This window comes from Bombina bombina, chromosome 6 (assembly GCF_027579735.1).
Source record: "Bombina bombina isolate aBomBom1 chromosome 6, aBomBom1.pri, whole genome shotgun sequence".
Lineage (NCBI taxonomy): Eukaryota > Metazoa > Chordata > Amphibia > Anura > Bombinatoridae > Bombina > Bombina bombina.
In genome coordinates, this window is record NC_069504.1 from 689,670,746 (window position 1) to 689,690,108 (window position 19,363).

Genomic DNA, 19,363 nt, shown 5'->3' on the forward strand with positions numbered 1-19,363 from the left:
CGAACTGTGCCATCTTGGAAGTGCATACCGCACATATTCTTATAGACCCTGATGAATAAACAGCGCAAAGTTTAAGGTGCCCTTCGATCTCGGCACTTCAAACAGAATCCAGGTACCGCAACCAGCCCCCCACATAACCGCAGAAGCAAACATATACCAAACGGTGATCACAGTGAGTTTCTATAGCGGCTACTACCGGCAGCTTTCTGCCTGGGTAACTTCAGGGAACACAGAGTTTACTGCCACAAGCCCCATGCAACCTCTGAGAAGCTTATACAATTTTCTCTAATTAGAGCATACCATTTTACATAACCTGGGACTTTAATATTCAATACTTGTTCAAGTAAGGGTATTTGCCATCCACATTTGGCTGTGTACAGATTTTGTCTAAGGAAGACTGCTGAATATGAGATTTAATGCGTAGATCCTAGATCATAGCACTACATTGCTGGGAACTTTTCATATATGCTCTCCCCAACCTAAGAGGCAAACATACTAAAATTGTAAATAGTGATGTCGCGAACAGTTCGCCGGAGAACAGTTCCCGGCGATCTTAGCTTGTTCGCGTTTGCCGCGGCGGGCGAACATATGCAATGTTCGATCCGCCCCCCTATTCGTCATCATTGAGTAAACTTTGACCCTGTATTTCACAGTCTGCAGACACATTTCAGCCAATCAGCAGCAGACACTCCCTCCCAGACCCTCCCAGCTTCTGGGCAGCAGCCATTTTAGATTCATTACGATCCTGCATTCTTAGTGAGAGGAGGGTTAGTGCTGCTGCTCGTGATTTTATAGGGAAATTGATAGCTAGACTAGTGTATTCAGTGTCCACTACAGTCCTGAATGACTCATCTGATCTCTGCTGTAAGGACAGCACCCCAAAAAGCCCTTTTTAGGGCTAGAACTTCAGTCTTTTTTTTTTTTTTGTAATCTAATTGCATTCGCCTGCCTGTCAGCCTGTGTGTGAGGCTCACAGCATATACTGTGCCCACTTGCTCACTGCCACCACTCATATCTGGTGTAACGTTAGTGTAAATTTAAAAAAAAACAACTTTTACATCAGTTTGCTAGTGTAATCTAATTTCATTTTCCATCAGGCCTGTGTGTCAGGCCCACAGCATATACTGTGATTAATTGCTCTGTGCCACCACTCATATCTGGTGTAACATTAGTGTAAATTTAAAAAAAAAAAACTTTTACATCAGTTTGCTAGTGTAATCTAACTTCATTTTCCATCAGGCCTGTGTGTCAGGCCCACAGCATATACTGTGATTAATTGCTCTGTGCTACCACTCATATCTGGGTAACATTAGTGTAAATCTAAAAAAAAAAAAACTTTTACATCAGTTTGCTAGTGTAATCTAATTTCATTTTCCATCAGGCCTGTGTGTCAGGCCCACAGCATATACTGTGCCTAATTGCTCTGTTTTCAACCACTCATATCTGGTGTAACATTAGTGTAATTTTTTTTTAAAAAAACTTTTACGTCAGTCTGCTAGTGTAATCTAATTTCAGTTGCCAGGCCAGCTTGCCACTGCCAGCCTCAGTGCCACCACTCATATCTGGTGTAACATTAGTGTAATATTTTTTTTAAAAAACTTTTACATCAGGCTGCTAGTGTTATTTAATTTTAGTTGCCAGGCCAGCCTGCCACTAGTGCCAGCCTGTGTGTTAGGATCCCAGCATATACTGTGCTTACTTCCATCCTCAGTGCCACCACTCATAACTGTTGTAACATTAGTGTAACTTTAAAAAAAAAAAAACTTTTACATCAGTCTTCTAGTGTTATTTAATTTTAGTTGCCAGGCCAGCCTGCCACTAGTGCCAGCCTGTGTGTCAGGCTCCCAGCATATACTGTGCCTACTTCCATCCTCAGTGCCACCACTCATATCTGTTGTAACATTAGTGTAACTTTAAAAAAAACAAAAAAAACTTTTACATCAGTCTTCTAGTGTTATTTAATTTTAGTTGCCAGGCCAGCCTGCCACTAGTGCCAGCCTGTGTGTCAGTCTCACAGCATATACTGTGCCTACTTCCAACCTCAGTGCCACCACTCATATCTGTTGTAACATTAGTGTAACTTTTTTAAAAAAAACTTTTACATCAGTCCTCTTCTAGTGTTATTTAATTTTAGTTGCCGGGCCAGCCTGCCACTAGTGCCAGCCTGTGTGTCAGGCTCCCAGCATATACTGTGCCTACTTCCATCCTCAGTGCCACCACTCATATCTGTTGTAACATTAGTGTAACTTTTAAAAAAAAAAAAAACTTTTACATCAGTCTGCTAGTGTTATTTAATTTTAGTTGCCAGGCCAGCCTGCCACTAGTGCCAGCCTGTGTGTCAGGCTCCCAGCATATACTGTGCCTACTTCCATCCTCAGTGCCACCACTCATAACTGTTGTAACATTAATGTAAATGTTTATAAAAAAAACTTTTACATCAGTATGCTAGTGTTATTTAATTGCAGTTGCCTGCCTGCCAGCGTGTGTGCCAGGCCCACTTGCCAACTAGTGCCACCAATCATATTTGTTATAACAGTAGTGTAAATATTTAAAAAAAAAACTTTTTTGACTGTGAAACATCAGTCTGTTAGTGTAATCTAATTGAAGTTGCCTGTCTGCCAGTGTGTGTGCCAGGCCCACTTGCCAAGTTAGTGGCACCACTCATATTTGTTGTAACAGTAGTGTAAATATTTAAAAAAAAAAAAAACTTTTTTGACTGTGAAACATCAGTCTGCTAGTGCAATCAAATTGCAGTTGCCTGCCTGACTGCCAGCGTGTGTGCCAGGCCCACTTGCCAGCCAACTAGTGCCACCAATCATATTTGTGTTAACAGTATTGTAAATATTTAAAAAAAAAACTTTTTTGACTGTGAAACATCAGTCAGCTAGTGTAATCTAATTGCAGTTGCCTGCCTGCCAGCGTGTGTGCCAGGCCCACTTGCCAACTAGTGCCACCAATCATATTTGTTATAACAGTAGTGTAAATATTTAAAAAAAAAACTTTTTTGACTGTGAAACATCAGTCTGTTAGTGTAATCTAATTGAAGTTGCCTGCCTGCCAGCGTGTGTTCCAGGCCCACTTGCAAAGTAAGTGGCACCACTCATATTTGTTGTAACAGTAGTGTAAATATTTAAAAAATAAACTTTTTTGACTGTGAAACATCAGTCTGCTAGTGCAATCGAATTGAAGTTGCCTGCCTGCCAGCATGTGTGCCAGGCCCACTTGCCAACTAGTGCCACCAATCATATTTGTTATAACAGTATTGTAAATATGTAAAAAAAAAAAAATTTGACTGTGAAACATCAGTCAGCTAGTGTAATCTAATTGCAGTTACCTGCCTGCCAGCGTGTGTGCCAGGTCCACTTGCCAACTAGTGCCACCAATCATATTTGTTATAACAGTAGTGTAAATATTTAAAAAAAAAAACTTTTTTGACTGTGAGACATCAGTCTGTTAGTGTAATCTAAATGAAGTTGCCTGCCTGCCAGCGTGTGTGCCAGGCTCACTTGCCAAGTTAGTGGCGCTACTCATATTTGTTGTAACAGTAGTGTAAATATTTAAAAAAAAAACTTTTTTGACTGTGAAACATCAGTCTGCTAGTGCAATCGAATTGCAGTTGCCTGCCTGTCAGTGTGTGTGCCAGGCCCACTTGCCACCTAGTGCCACCAATCATATTTGTTATAACAGTATTGTAAAAATTAAAAAAAAAAAAATTTTGACTGTGAAACATCAGTCAGCTAGTGTAATCTAATTGCAGTTACCTGCCTGCCTGCCAGCGTGTGTGCTAGGCCCACTTGCCAACTAGTGCCACCAATCATATTTGTGGTAACAGTAGTGTAAATATTTTAAAAAAAAACTTTTTGGACTGTGAAACATCAGTCTGCTATTGTAATCTTATTGCATTTGCCTGCCTGCCAGCGTGTGTGCCATGTCCACTTGCCAAGTTAGTGGCACCACTCATATTTGTTGTAACAGTAGTTTAAATATTTAAAAAATAAACATTTTTTGTGTCAGGCTCACAGCGTATACTGTGCCCACTTGCCCAGTGCCACCACTCATATCTTGTTTAATAGTAGTGTAAGTGTACATTTAAAAAAAATAAACTTTTTGGATTGTGAAACATCAGTCTGCTTTTTTGTGTCAGACTCACAGCGTATACTGTGCCCACTTGCCCAGTGGCACCACTCATATTTTGTTTAATAGTAGTGTGTCTACATTTAAAAAAAAAAATGACAGGCAGAGGCAGGCCACCCCGCAGGTGCCGTCGTGGTCGTGGTGCTGTGATTCCCTTTGACCCTACAATAATGCGCAGTGTTCAGAGGCCACGTGCCATGAATGCGAAAAGTTATGAGGAGGACCTAGTTGAATGGCTAACACAGGACACCCAATATTCTACAGCTTCCGCTCCTAACCTTGACGCACCATCCACCTCTCAAGTGACCAGTGCCACTCGCCCGCCTGCCGCCACCACCAACACTAGCACCACAGCCACTTCACTTGATCTGTCAGTTATTGACACATCAGTTGGAAGATATGAGTGATGCGCAACCATCATTGACAGAGGATGTAGATAACAGTGATATGTCTCAGTCAGGCAGCATTACAGACATGGACGTACGGTGTGATGATGATGGTGATGTTGTACTAGCTGCTGCTTCCTTTGTTGATTTGTCGGATACAAGTGAAGCGGTTGATGATGATGCCTCCGTGGATGTCACGTGGGTGCCCGCTAGAAGAGAAGAAGAAGAGGGGGAAAGTTCAGATGGGGAGACAGAGAGGAGGAGGAGGAGACGAGTTGGAAGCAGGGGGAGGTCATCGCAAGGAGATAGTGGCACAGTCAGACAGCATGCATCGGCACCTGGGGTCAGCCAGACAGCCCGCCAATCAATGCATGCTGTTGCCACCACCAGAATGCCATCATCACAGAGCTCAGCAGTGTGGCACTTTTTTGTGTGTCTGCCTCTGACAACAGCGATGCCATTTGCAACCTTTGCCAAAAGAAACTGAGTCGTGGGAAGTCCAACACCCACCTAGGTACAACTGCTTTGCGAAGGCACATGGTCTCACATCACAAATGCCGATGGGATGAACACATGAGTAGAAGCAGCACACAAACTCAAAGCCGCGATCCTCTTCCTGGTCCAGCATCTTCAGCCACATCAACCACTGCTGTACTCCTTGCCCCCTCTCAACCATCCGCCACTCAGTCTCTCTTACGTAGCAGTTCCTGGTCATCTGCCCACAGTAAGGTGTCTGTCAAGGACATGTTTGAGTGTAAGAAGCCAATTTCCCAAAGTCACCCCCTTGCCCGGCGTCTGACAGCTGGCTTGTCTGAACTCTTAGCCCGCCAGCTTTTACCATACAAGCTGGTGGAGTCTGAGGCGTTCAAAAAAATTGCATGTATTAGGACACCGCAGTGGAAGGTACCCGGCCGAAATTTCTTTTCACAAAAGGCAATCCCCAACCTGTACTCGATTGTGCAAAAGGAAGTAATGGCATGTCTGGCACACAGCGTTGGGGCAAGGGTCCATCTGACCACTGATAGCTGGTCTGCAAAGCATGGTCAGGGCAGGTATATCACCTACACTGCGCATTGGGTAAACCTGCTGACGGCTGACAAGCATGGAATGCGTGGTTCTGCAGAGGAGTTGGTGACACCGCCATGACTTGCAGGCAGGCCTGCTGCTACCTCCTCTACTCCTCCTACTCCATCCTCTTCCATAACCTCTTCCTCGGCTGAGTCCTCTTCTGCTGCTGCGTCTTGCTCCACATCAACAGCACCCCCCAGCTCCCCAGGTACTATTCAACATCCCGGATACGGCAGTGTCACGCCGTCTTGGGGTTGACTTGCCTGAAAGCAGAGAGTCACACCGCACCAGCACTCCTGTCTGCCCTGAACGCACAGGTGGATCAGTGGCTGACTCCGCACCAACTGGAGATTGGCAAAGTTGTTTCTGACAATGGAAGTAATTTGGTGGCGGCATTGAAATTGGGCAAGTTGACCCATGTGCCGTGCATGGCACATGTGTGTAATCTGATTGTACAACGCTTTGTGCATAAGTACCCAGGCTTACAAGACGTCCTGAAGCAGGCCAGGAAGGTGTGTGGCCATTTTAGGCGTTCCTACATGGCCATGGCGCACTTGTCAGATATCTAGCGGCGAAACAACCTGCTAGTGAGGCGCTTGATTTGTGACAGCCCGACACGTTGGAATTCAACACTCCTAATGTTTGACCGCCTGCTACAACAAGAAAAAGCTGTTAACGAGTATTTGTATGACCGGGGTGCTAGAACAGCCTCTGGGGAGCTGGGGATTTTTTTGCCACGTTACTGGACGCTCATGCGCAATGCCTGTAGGCTCATGTGCCCTTTTGAGGAGGTGACAAACCTAGTCAGTCGCACTGAAGGCACCATCAGCGACATCATACCATTTGTTTTCTTCCTGGAGCGTGCCCTGCGAAGAGTGCTGGATCAGGCCGTTAAAGAGCGTGAAGAGGAAGAAGAAGAGTTGTGGTCTCCATCACCACCAGAAACAGGCTTATCAGCATCGCTTGCTGGACTAGCGGCAATGCAGGGAGAGGATTGTGAGGAAGAGGAGTCAGAGGAGGAATGTGGCTTTGAGGAGGAGGAGGAGGAAGACCAAGCACAACAGGCATCCCAGGGTGCTCGTTGTTGTCACCTATCTGGTACCCGTGATGTTGTACGTGGCTGGGGGGGAAGAAGATACCTTCAGTGAGATCAGTAAGGACGAGGAACGGGACATGATTAGCTCGGCATCCAACCTTGTGCAAATGGGGTCTTTCATGCTGTCGTGCCTGTTGAGGGACCCTCGTATAAAAAAAGCTGAAGGAGAACGACATGTACTGGGTGTCCACGCTACTAGACCCCCGGTATAAGCATAAAGTGACTGAAATGTTACCGAATTCCCGCAAGTCAGAAAGGATGGAGCAGTTAAAAAATAAATCAAAAAGTATGCTTTACACAGCGTATAAGGGTGATGTCACAGCACAACGGGAATCTAACAGGGGAAGAGATGAAAGTTATCCTCCTCCTCCCACGACCACGCCAGCAAGGACAGGACGCTTTCCAGACGTGTTGTTGATGGAGGACATGCGGACCTTTTTAACTCCTATGCATCGCCACAGCCCTTCGGGATCCAGCCTCAGAGAACGACTCAACCGACAGGTAGCAGACTACCTTGCATTAACTGCGGATCTCGACACTCTGAGGAGCGATGGACCCATTGACTACTGGGTGTGCAGGCTTGACCTGTGGCCTAAGCTATCCCAATTTGCAATCGAACTTCTGGCCTGCCCCGCTTTAAGTGTCCTGTCAGAAAGGACCTTCAGTGCAGCAGGAGGTATTGTCACTGAGAAGAGAAGTCGCCTAGGTCAAAAAAGTCTTGATTATCTCACCTTTATTAAAATGAATGAGGGATGGATCCTGAAGGGACTGACATTGTGCGATACATTCAAATGGTACACACCCTGCTGTATTTTATCTTGGAATGCCGGATGACTTGCGTGACTTATCCGCCAACAACTAGGGTTCAAGCCGCAATTTTTTACGGCACTTTCTAACTGTCAAACAAACATCAATTTTTATGGCCGCTGCTACAGCAGCATCTGCAACAATAGCTAATTTTTCAGGCATTTGTACATGCCTAATTTTTCTGGCCTCTGGTGCTGCACTGTGGCTACAAAACCCAAACCAAAAAAAAGGCACATAACAGGGATTAAACTGTTAAGAATAGTACTACTTAACACACCACTCATATCTGGTGGCACAGTAGATTGCACGCGCAGTGCCCCAAATTTGAAGTAGGAGGACCGACCAAGCATCTTTTTCCATCTCCCAGTTCCTAAACATTATCTCCGGGTTCCTAAAAACGATGCCATACCTGTACTCGATTGTGCAAAAGGAAGTCATGGCATATGGGGTCTTTCATGCTGTCATGCCTGTTGAGGGTCGGGGACCCTCGTATAAAAAGGCTGAAGGAGAACGACCTGTACTGGGTGTCCAAGCATCTTTTTCCATCTCCCGGTTCCTAAAAATTATCTCTGGGTTCCTAAAATCGATGCCATACCTGTACTCAATTGTGAAAAAGGATAGCATATGTGGTATTTCATGCTGTTGTGCCTGTTGAGGGTCGGGGACCCTCGTATAAAAAGGCTGAAGGAGAACGACCTGTACTGAGTGTCCAAGCATATTTTTCCATCTCCCGGTTCCTAAAAATTATCTCCGGGTTCCTAAAATCGATGCCATACCGGTACTCGATTGTGCAAAAGGATGGCATATGTGGTGTTTCATGCTGTTGTGCCTGTTGAAGGTCGGGGACACTCGTATAAAAAGGCTGAAGGAGAACGACCTGTACTGGGTGTCCAAGCATCTTTTTCCATCTCCCGGTTCCTAAAAATTATCTCCGGGTTCCTAAAATCTATGCCATACCTGTACTCAATTGTGCGAAAGGATGGCATATGTGGTCTTTCATGCTGTTGTGCCTGTTGAGGGTCGGGGACACTTGTATAAAAAGGCTGAAGGAGAACGACCTGTACTGGGTGTCCAAGCATCTTTTTCTATCTCCAGGTTCCTAAAAATTATCTACGGGTTCCTAAAATCGATGCCATACCTGTACTCGATTGTGAAAAAGGATGGCATATGTGGTCTTTCATGCTGTTGTGCCTGTTGAGGGTCGGGGACACTTGTATAAAAAGGCTGAAGGAGAATGACCTGTACTGGGTGTCCAAGCATCTTTTTCCATCTCCCGGTTCCTAAAAATTATCTCTGGGTTCCTAAAATCGATGCCATACCTGTACTCAATTGTGCGAAAGGATGGCATATGTGGTCTTTCATGCTGTTGTGCCTGTTGAGGGTCGAGGACACTCGTATAAAAAGGCTGAAGGAGAACGACGTGTACTGGGTGTCCAAGCATATTTTTCCATCTCCCGGTTCCTAAAAATTATCTCTGAGTTCCTAAAATCGATGCCATACCTGTACTCGATTGTGAAAAAGGATGGCATATGTGGTATTTCATGCTGTTGTGCCTGTTGAGGGTTGGGGACCCTCGTATAAAAAGGCTGAAGGAGAACGACCTGTACTGGATGTCCAATCATCTTTTTCTATCTCCTGGTTCCTAAAAATTATCTCCGGGTTCCTAAAATCGATGCCATACCTGTACTCGATTGTGCGAAAGGATGGCATATGTGGTCTTTCATGCTGTTGTGCCTGTTGAGGGTCAGGGACACTCATATAAAAAGGCTGAAGGAGAATGACCTGTACTGGGTGTCCAAGCATCTTTTTCCATCTCCCGGTTCCTAAAAATTATCTCCGGGTTCCTAAAATCTATGCCATACCTGTACTCAATTGTGCAAAAGGATGGCATATGTGGTCTTTCATGCTGTTGTGTCTGTTGAGGGTCGGGGACACTCGTATAAAAAGGCTGAAGGAGAACGACCTGTACTGGGTGTCCAAGCATCTTTTTCCATCTCCCGGTTCCTAAAAATTATCTCTGAGTTCCTAAAATCGATGCCATACCTGTACTCGATTGTGAAAAAGGATGGCATATGTGGTATTTCATGCTGTTGTGCCTGTTGAGGGTTGGGGACCCTCGTATAAAAAGGCTGAAGGAGAACGACCTGTACTGGGTGTCCAAGTATCTTTTTCCATCTTCCGGTTCCAAAAAATTATCTCCGGGTTCCTAAAATCGATGCCATACCTGTACTCGATTGTGCAAAAGGAAGTCATGACTCATGGCATATGTGGTCTTTCATGCTGTCGTGCCTGTTGAGGGTCGGGGACCCTCGTCTAAAAAGGCTGAAGCAGAACGACCTGTACTGGGTGTCCAAGCATCTTTTTCCATCTCCCGGTTCCGAAAATCCATGCCATATACACGTCCCCTAATAGGGGACACCGCAGTGGAAGGTACACGGACACAATTTCTTTGCACAAAAGGCAATCCCCGACCCCAATCTGTACTCGATTGTGCAAAAGGAAGTAACCTTACCATGGGTCCCAGACCAGACCGCACGTCTTTGTAATTCTCTGTCTGTGAAATTATATATCTATCAAATCAATCTATTTATCTATCAAATCTATCTAACTATCAAACGTATCTATCAAATGTATATTGCATCTATTGATCTATGTAATTCGTATCTATCCAATGTATATTGCATCTATTGATCTATGTAATCTATGTATCTATCTATCAAATCTATCTATCTCGTGGCCGGACTGTTTTGTGACACTGACAGCCACTTGTGTTTTGGCCAAATTTGAAGTAGGAGGACCGACCAAGCATCTTTTTCCATCTCCCGCTTCCTAAAATCCATGCCATATACACCTCCCCTGGCGCCGCAACTGCCTCTGGGAACCTTACCATGGGTCCCAGACCGCACGTCTTGTAATTCTCTGTCTGTGAAATTATATATCTATCAAATCAATCTATTTATCTATCAAATCTATCTAACTATCAATCGTATCTATCAAATGTATATTGCATCTATTGATCTATGTAATTCGTATCTATCCAATGTATATTGCATCTATTGATTTATGTAATCTATGTATCTATCTATCAAATCTATCTATCTCGTGGCCGGACTGTTTTGTGACACTGACAGCCACTTGTGTTTTGGCCAAATTTGAAGTAGGAGGAACGACCAAGCATCTTTTTCCATCTCCCGCTTCCTAAAATCCATGCCATATACACCTCCCCTGGCGCCGCAACTGCCTCTGGGAACCTTACCATGGGTCTCAGGCCGCACGTCTTGTAATTCTATGTCTGTGAAGTTATATAACTATCAAATCAATCTATTTATCTATCAAATGTATTTAACTATCAATCGTATCTGTCAAATGTATATTGCATCTATTGATCTATGTAATTCGTATCTATCCAATGTATATTGCATCTATTGATCTATGTAATCTATGTATCTATCAAATCTATCTATCTCGTGGCCAGACTGTTTTGTGACACTGACAGCCACTTGTTTTTTGGCCAAATTTGAAGTAGGAGGAACGACCAAGCATCTTTTTCCATCTCCCGCTTCCTAAAATCCATGCCATATACACCTCCCCTGTCGCCGCAACTGCCTCTGGGAACCTTTCCATGGGTCCCAGCCCGCATGTCTTGTAATTCTCTGTCTGTGAAATTATATATCTATCAAATCTATCTATTTATCTATCAAATCTATCTAACTATCAATCATATCTATCAAATGTATATTGCATCTATTGATCTATGTAATTCGTATCTATCAAATGTATATTGCATCTATTGATCTATGTAATTTGTATCTATCAAATGTATATTGCATCTATTGATTGATGTAATTCGTATCTGTCAAATGTATATTGCATCTATTGATCTATGTAATCTATGTATCTATCTATCAAATCTATCTATCTCGTGGCCGGACTGTTTTGTGACAGCCACTTGTGTTTCGGCCAAATTTGAAGTAGGAGGACCGACCAAGCATCTTTTTCCATCTGCCGCTTCCTAAAATCCATGCCATATACCCCTCCCCCGATAAGGGGAGTAACAGATATTAAACTGCTAAGAATAGTACTACTTAACACACCACTCATATCTGGTGGCACAATAGATTGCACGGGCAGTGCCCCAAATTTGAAGCAGGAGGACCGACCGAGAATCTTTTTTCATCTCCCGGTTCCGAAAATCCATGCCATATACACGTCCCCTGGCGCCGCAACTGCCTCTGGGAACCTTACCATGGGTCCCAGGACGCACGTCTTGTAATTCTCTGTCTGGTGAAATTATATATCTATCAAATCTATCTATTTATCTATCAAATCTATCTAACTATCATTCGTATCTATCAAATGTATATTGCATCTATTGATCTATGTAATTCATATCTATCAAATGTATATTGCATCTATTGATCTATGTAATTCATATCTATCAAATGTATATTGCATCTATTGATCTATGTAATTCGTATCTATAATTCATATCTATCAAATGTATATTGCATATATTGATCTATGTAATTCGTATCTATCAAATGTATATTGCATCTATTGATCTATGTAATTTGTATCTATCATATGTATATTGCATCTATTGATCTATGTATCTATCTATCAAATCTATCGATCTGGTGGTTGTGCAAATGGACTGTTTGCGGTTGTTTGCGGTGCGTTACACGGGGAGTTTGGTCTGTCACTGTGAAGCAGGCGTAACCCTTACACTACCTGATCGATACAACATCATACCTGATGTTTTAAAGCACGTTATTCCAAACAATTTAGGAATGTTAGGTGATTTATGCCCTTTATGGCTTAAAACCAGACTCTGCATCAAATATGTAATTTTCCGTGGGAGTTTTGCTATGGATCCCCCTCCGGCATGCCACAGTCCAAGTGTTAGTCCCCTTGAAACAACTTTTCCATCACTATTGTGGCCAGAAAGAGTCCCTGTTGGTTTTAAAGTTCGCCTGCCTATTGAAGTCTATGGCGGTTCACCCGGTTCGCCGGTTCGCGAACCGAAATTTTTAGGTTCGCGACATCACTAATTGTAAACGCCTTTGCAGCAACTGTGCAACCAACAGACAAACAGTGTGCATATCTTCTGCTTGCAAGCTAGATAATTAAGGCACAACACCAAAGCTCTTATATCACAATACTATTTGTTCATACTAGAACTTTCCTAACTTTAGTACACAGAAGTCGCCTATTTGACTTTATGAAGACAACACTGCTATCTAGTGGCTAATCAACCAAAACTGCACTTGTACTCACACAAATTAATTGGCGCTTACAGCCCTTGTTAGGGAAGTCAGAAAATATATAACAATTCTAAAACAATTTAAAAAAACTAAAACTGGATATGCGGAATTAGAGAGTTATGCCACAATTGAACACAATTAATTCACAAAACCATATTAGCCTAAAACTATAAAAAAACCAAGCAATTTACAATTTGCAATTTGCAATAGAAAATTTTAAAATCTTTAGGTATGTCTATATGTTAAAAAACGTTAAAGAACGTAACCACACTGCAATGTCCCAGAATAAGGATAAGTACACGAAGTCCGATGCTGCTGTTTCACCAAATGTATCCATCACACCAAATGGTGTAGGGCAGAAACTTTACTCCAAAACAAGAAAAAGCGCAAAAACAGACTCAAGTGCCGTAGTCAAAAATCACATAATGCATGCACTGTAGAAATGCACTTACAATGTTTAATTAAATATGAGCAATTAGAAACAAGTAAAAGCATTACATTCTCAGATGCTTAATACTCAGACAGTCTTATCCACTTTCCCGGTCCCCTGATCGAGCCTATCGGCGTGGTCTGTAACCAGCGTTCCTCACAGATACCGTCAGATAAATCTTTGCTGACACTGGGAACTCTGCCTCCGGAACTACGGTACTCAGATAGTCCAAAAAGGCCTTTGAATTACCTCTACCTTTGTCCGCTAATGTGCAGACTTTTTCAAGAAGGTGGAAATTAAAGTAAATTAAAGTATAAACACACAAAATCTTTTTTTAACAGATAATCAAGGCAGCAGACCCTCTCAGAGCTTCCTAAGTATTCAAGTATCCTTTCTTGTCTTCATAGACAAATTTTAACTGTGATTATTTTTTATTATGTATTAGGTTTGTAACATAGCCTATACCTTAGCTGTTTTATTACTTTGAGACTGCGGAAAATATGCACATTTTTGGATATTCTCCTAACCCATAACAAGCAAATGTTTAATATTGTTGTGTTTGTGAAATCTGTTTCTTACTATAACCTGTACACTGGGAGCTTCCCTGCCACACATTTACTGAGACGAAACCTACTAGAAAATCTTAGTCTTAAATCTTATTCCCCCAAGTGCCTATCTAGGGTTGCTCCTGGCCTTAGATTGCCACCTGGCCCCTACAATATCATACTTTTGTCACTATACCTCTTATAGCAAGGGTTTTACTGCACCATTGTTATGAATATTGTCCACCCCCTCATCAACATTTTTGTACCATGTCTACTATACACTTAGCAATTTCAGAAGCTGTTACTGTTTCGGATGCCAATAGACCTTCTATTTCCAGATAAGCAAAAAACTTGCATTGCCTTAGACATGTTGAAATCTTGTGGTAAATTTGTTTTATTGCTTGTGACTTCATGGTGTCAAGATTTGGTAATAGTGGTTATACCCTTTTTCTCAGATCAAGCCCGGGGTGCCCAAAAGCCAACCAGCCATGGACAGTTCCATCTGCCAAACCACGTAGTAAGTTTCCTTCATAACCTCCTCATACATGCCTATTTAGCAAAATCAACTCACACACAATACTCCAAGATACGCGTGTTATCATCCATCAAACACCAACATGGCTATGAAATATAAAATAACCTCTTGGAATATCGGAGAAATAACTTCCCCCTCAAAAAGGAGTATGATACTACATCATCTTAATACACTGTAGACAGACATAGCACTACTCCAAGAAACCAGATTGTCGGCTCCAGAACAGGAAAAGCTAAAATCCAGGTGGGTGTGTCAAATTCTCTATACACCAACAGAAAACGTGGAGTAGCAATATTGGTTAGAAAGGGACTTCTAGTTTCTTTTGCACAGACTGAAATAGATGAAAAGGGCAGATACATCATTACGTTAATGCACATCCATACTTTTACCTATTTAATATGCAATGTTTATGGCCCCAATGTATATTGTCCCAATTTTTGGCAAACTTGCCACATATGACAACACACCAATAATTATTGGGGAAGATTTCAATCTAGCACAAACATTACCCTTAGATGGATTCAAAGACCCTATGATAGCTACCACAAACAAAAAAGATATTTCAAGATATAAGAGGGAAGTACAATTAATGAATACGTTTAAAAAAACCTTGGGTCTGGCAGACACCTGGAGAGCACAGAACCCACACAAAAGGGATTACACTTGCGTCTCTAAATCACACAATACACTATCTTGGATTGATTTCTTCCTAACTTCTACCACTTTGACATCTCAAATTCATTCACCCACTATAGGACAAACAACAATTTCAGATCATGCACCAATCCATGTGATCTTTCAACCACTAACGCAGAAACACACAGATAAAACGTGGTGGTTCCCCTCTTACCTATATAACAACTTGGAATTTCGACAACATCTTAAAATGTCCTGGATACAATACGCGACTGATAATGACCAACACACAAATAACCTAGATTTATTCTGGCATGCCTCCAAGGCTGTCATGAGAGGGCACATCTTTCACTACACATTAAAATAAACTATCTAAAAAAAATAGATAACAACTTTCTGTCACAACTCACAGAAGCCTATAACAATTACCTTTCCAACCCCTCACATACAACAAGACAAAGATATTACGATCTTACAAAAACTAGAGACACCTTTTTAACCCAGGAAGAAAATAAATACAACATCCATAGGCAAGGCCATTTCTATAGACATGGCAATAAAGCAGGCAAGCTATTGGCCAACCTAATTAAAATACACAATCCCAGATCTTATGTAATGTCCCTTAAAATACAGTCAGGCACTACATCACACACAAAAGAAATTATGGCAGAGTTTGTCAAATATTACCAATTCCTATACTCAACAGACCATAGATACAGAGAAGAAAGCTAAATTTTGGGAAGACATTACAGTCCCTACCTTGACAGATGACCAAAGAGAAAATGTAAATGCTCCAATAAACATACAAGAAATATCCAAAGCAATTAAACATCTTAAATTAGGAAAGGCAGCAGACCCAGACAGGTTACCTGCTGAATATTAACTATTGAAAGATGACATCACATCAGCCCCATTCTAGCATCTTTATACTCAGAATACCTTGACAGATAATACCCAGCCCAATGCACGCTTTACAGAACCTAATATCTGCGTCCTACCCAAACCTGACAGAAATCCCACCCTCACTTCTTCTTATAGACCAATCTCACTGCTCAACAGTAACTATAAGATACTAACAAAGATACTTGCAGATAGATTAGCATTGCTTCTCCCCACACTTGATCATCCTGACCAAACGGGAATCATAAGGAAAACCCTGGCAATATCTTCCTATTACTGGTATGAATCTCGCTCAAACAATCAAATCTTCAGGACACATGCTTGCTGGCGCTAGACACCGAGAAAGCTTTCAACAGGATTGAATGGGATCACCTATGCACAACCATGACACAATTTGGCGAGACTGGCACTTTTTTCAATCTAATACAAAAATTGTACACTGCCCCTAAAGCTTCGATAATAATAAATGGAGGATTGTCCTCCCCTTTGGGTTTACAAAGAGGGACCTGACAGGGATGTCCCCTTTCCCCTCTACTCTTTGACCTGGCAATAGAGCCACTGGCCTGTTATATTAGACAACATAGTGAAGGAATAGACATCAAGGGTCGTAGACAACACCTTTACCATTGTATGCAGATGACCTCCTCTTATTTCTAAGAAACCCAGAGTCAAATGTACCCAAACTCCTCGATATTATTAAAACATTCAGTACCTTTTAAGGATATAAAATCAATAAAGATAAATCAGAGGTCATCTGGTTGAAAAATTTACATAACATAATACACTCGAAAACACCGGCCTTCAAATAACAGAGGGTTCTACCTTGGCATACAAATGCACATAGATCCAAATAAAATATTCTCACTAAACATAAGCAAAATAATCTTAAATGTAAAAAATCTACTACAAGGTTGGGACAAACATCCCCTATCAGTAACTGGTAAAATACACCTTTTTAAAATGGTAGCCCTACCTAAGTTACTTTACCCTTTACAGATGCTACCCCTGCTTTTTATGCAACGGGATCTCCAAAACAATACAATCAGCTTTAGGTCAATTTATTTCAAAATGGAAAAAGCAGAGGATAGGCAGGTCTAGTTTGGTCATGCCATTCACTAAAGGGGGGCTGCGCCTTCCAGACATTCTTTGGTATAACTGGGCGACATTGACAAAAATAGTGTTGGATTGGCTGGTTGGAAATGAACAATTTCACAATACCTACACTAGAAGCAAGTCTTCTTCACCTAATACACCAGCCTTTTTATCTCATGCAAAGCTAAACACTTTGCCTCCAGAAATTCAGTCACATGTGCTATACAGAGATCCCTTAAGAGTCTGGGACAAGGTATGTAAGCTGTGGGGGATACAATTTACTACCAGCAATTTCCTCCCTATTCAAGGTAATTTACACTTTTTTCCGGGTTACACCACAGAAGTGTTTAAAAATTGGCAGACAGAAAACCTCTTCAATCCATTAACGCTTGAAATTCACTCCTTTCCAGAGTTACAAACCACATACTAACTCCCGAACACACATCTGATAGGTCTATGATTACGGCACTTATGTTATGTTATTTAAAAAAATGGAAAATGAGAGGAAGGGTCTTGAGCTATGGCCTCCTTACCGAACAAATACAGGACTGTAACAAATCAATCACTGGACTTAAGATGGAATAATACTTTATCAATGTCTTGTATTTGATACAATGTACAAATTTTCCTACATATGTACCATGTTTCTCATTGCTGTATGCTCGTGAGAGTTCCTTTCTCACTGAATAAACAAAGTTTTAAAAATATATATATTTTAAAGTACAGTTACCCTGATAATAAAAATTATTTTAAATTTTTTTTGCATATAAAAGTTATAATATAAAAATATATATATTTTAAAGTACAGTTACCCTGATAATAAAAATTATTTTAAATTTTTTTTGCATATAAAAGTTATAATATAAAAATATATATATTTTAAAGTACAGTTACCCTGATAATAAAAATTATTTTACATTTTTTTTGCATATAAAAGTTATAATGGCTGAAAGATATGAGGTCCCAGGTGATAGAAAAAAAAGGGCTGCAAAGGGCTTTAACATAGAGATGTAAATCCCCTTAACAACCAAGGACGTACCAGGTACATCCTACAAAAAAACAGTCTTTAAAGACCACGGACGTGCCTGGTACGTCCTCAGGGGTTTTAAGTGGTGGAAGACATTGTGATAGCTTCCAGGGAATTGTAGCGATGCCTCGATATTGAGGCATCGTGCAATACCCTTTCTTAAGCAACCAATGCAGAGAGGGCTACTCTGTGGCCCTCTCTGCATTGGCCAGCGATAGTGCCGATCGTTGGTGACGTGGGAGGGCTTGGAGGGAGGTGGGTTGGCGGCCTATCGCTGGAGAAGGCGGGAAGAAAGCAGGAAGGGGGCTTGAAAGGGGGCGTGAGTGGGTGCGACCGCTACACCATGCTACATCACGGAAGTGAGTGGGAAGAAGGGTGGAGGGGGAAGGAGGAGAGGAGGATCCATGTTTGTAAAGGGATCTGGGAGGGGGGGTTTCTAATGAGGGGAGGCAGCTACACTATGGAAAAAAAGTTTTTTTTTATTGATTTTAAACCTACACAATAATTAAGAGCAAACTGGGTACTGGCAGACAGCTGCCTGTACCTAAGATGGCGGCAAATAGTTAGGGGGGGTTAGAGAGCTGTTTCAGTGGGCTTTAGGGAGGTTGGGTGGTAAGGGGGGATCCTATACTGCAGAAAGTATATAATAAAAAAACAAACATACAAAAAAAAACTTTCATTTTAGTACTGGCAGACTTTCTGCCAGTACTTAAGATGGGGGTGACCATTGTGGGATGGGGGAGGGAAGAGAGCTGTTTGAGGGGGTCAGGGAGGGCTCAGGGGTGGGATATGTCAGGTGGGAGGCTGATCTCTACACTAAAACTAAAATTAACCCTACAAGCTACCTAATTAACCCCTTCACTACTAGGCATAATACAAGTGTGGTGCGCAGTGACATTTAGCGGCCTTCTAATTGCCAAAAAGCAATGCCAAAGCCATATATGTCTGCTATTTCTGAACAAAGGGGATCCCAGAGAAGCATTTACACCATTTGTGCGATAATTGCACAAGCTGATTGTAAATAATTTCAGTGAGAAACCTAAAGTTTGTGACAAAGTTTATGATTTTTTTTTATTTGATCGCAATTGGCGGTGAAATGGTGGCATGAAATATACCAAAATGGGCCTAGATCAATACTTTAGGTTGTTTACTAACATATATACATGTCAAGGGTTATTCAGGGATTACTGACAGATATCAGTGTTACAATTTAACTATTGCTAATTTTGAAAGAAAATGGTTTGGAAATAGCAAAGCACATGTAAACATTGGGTATTTCTAAACTCAGGACAAAATGTTAAAACTATTTAGCATGGGTGTTTTTTGGTGGTTGTAGATGTGTAACAGATTTTGGGGGTCAAAGTTAGAAAAAGTGTGGGTTTTTTTTCAATTTTTATAGTAAATTATAAGATATGATGAAAATAATGGTATCTTTAGAAAGTC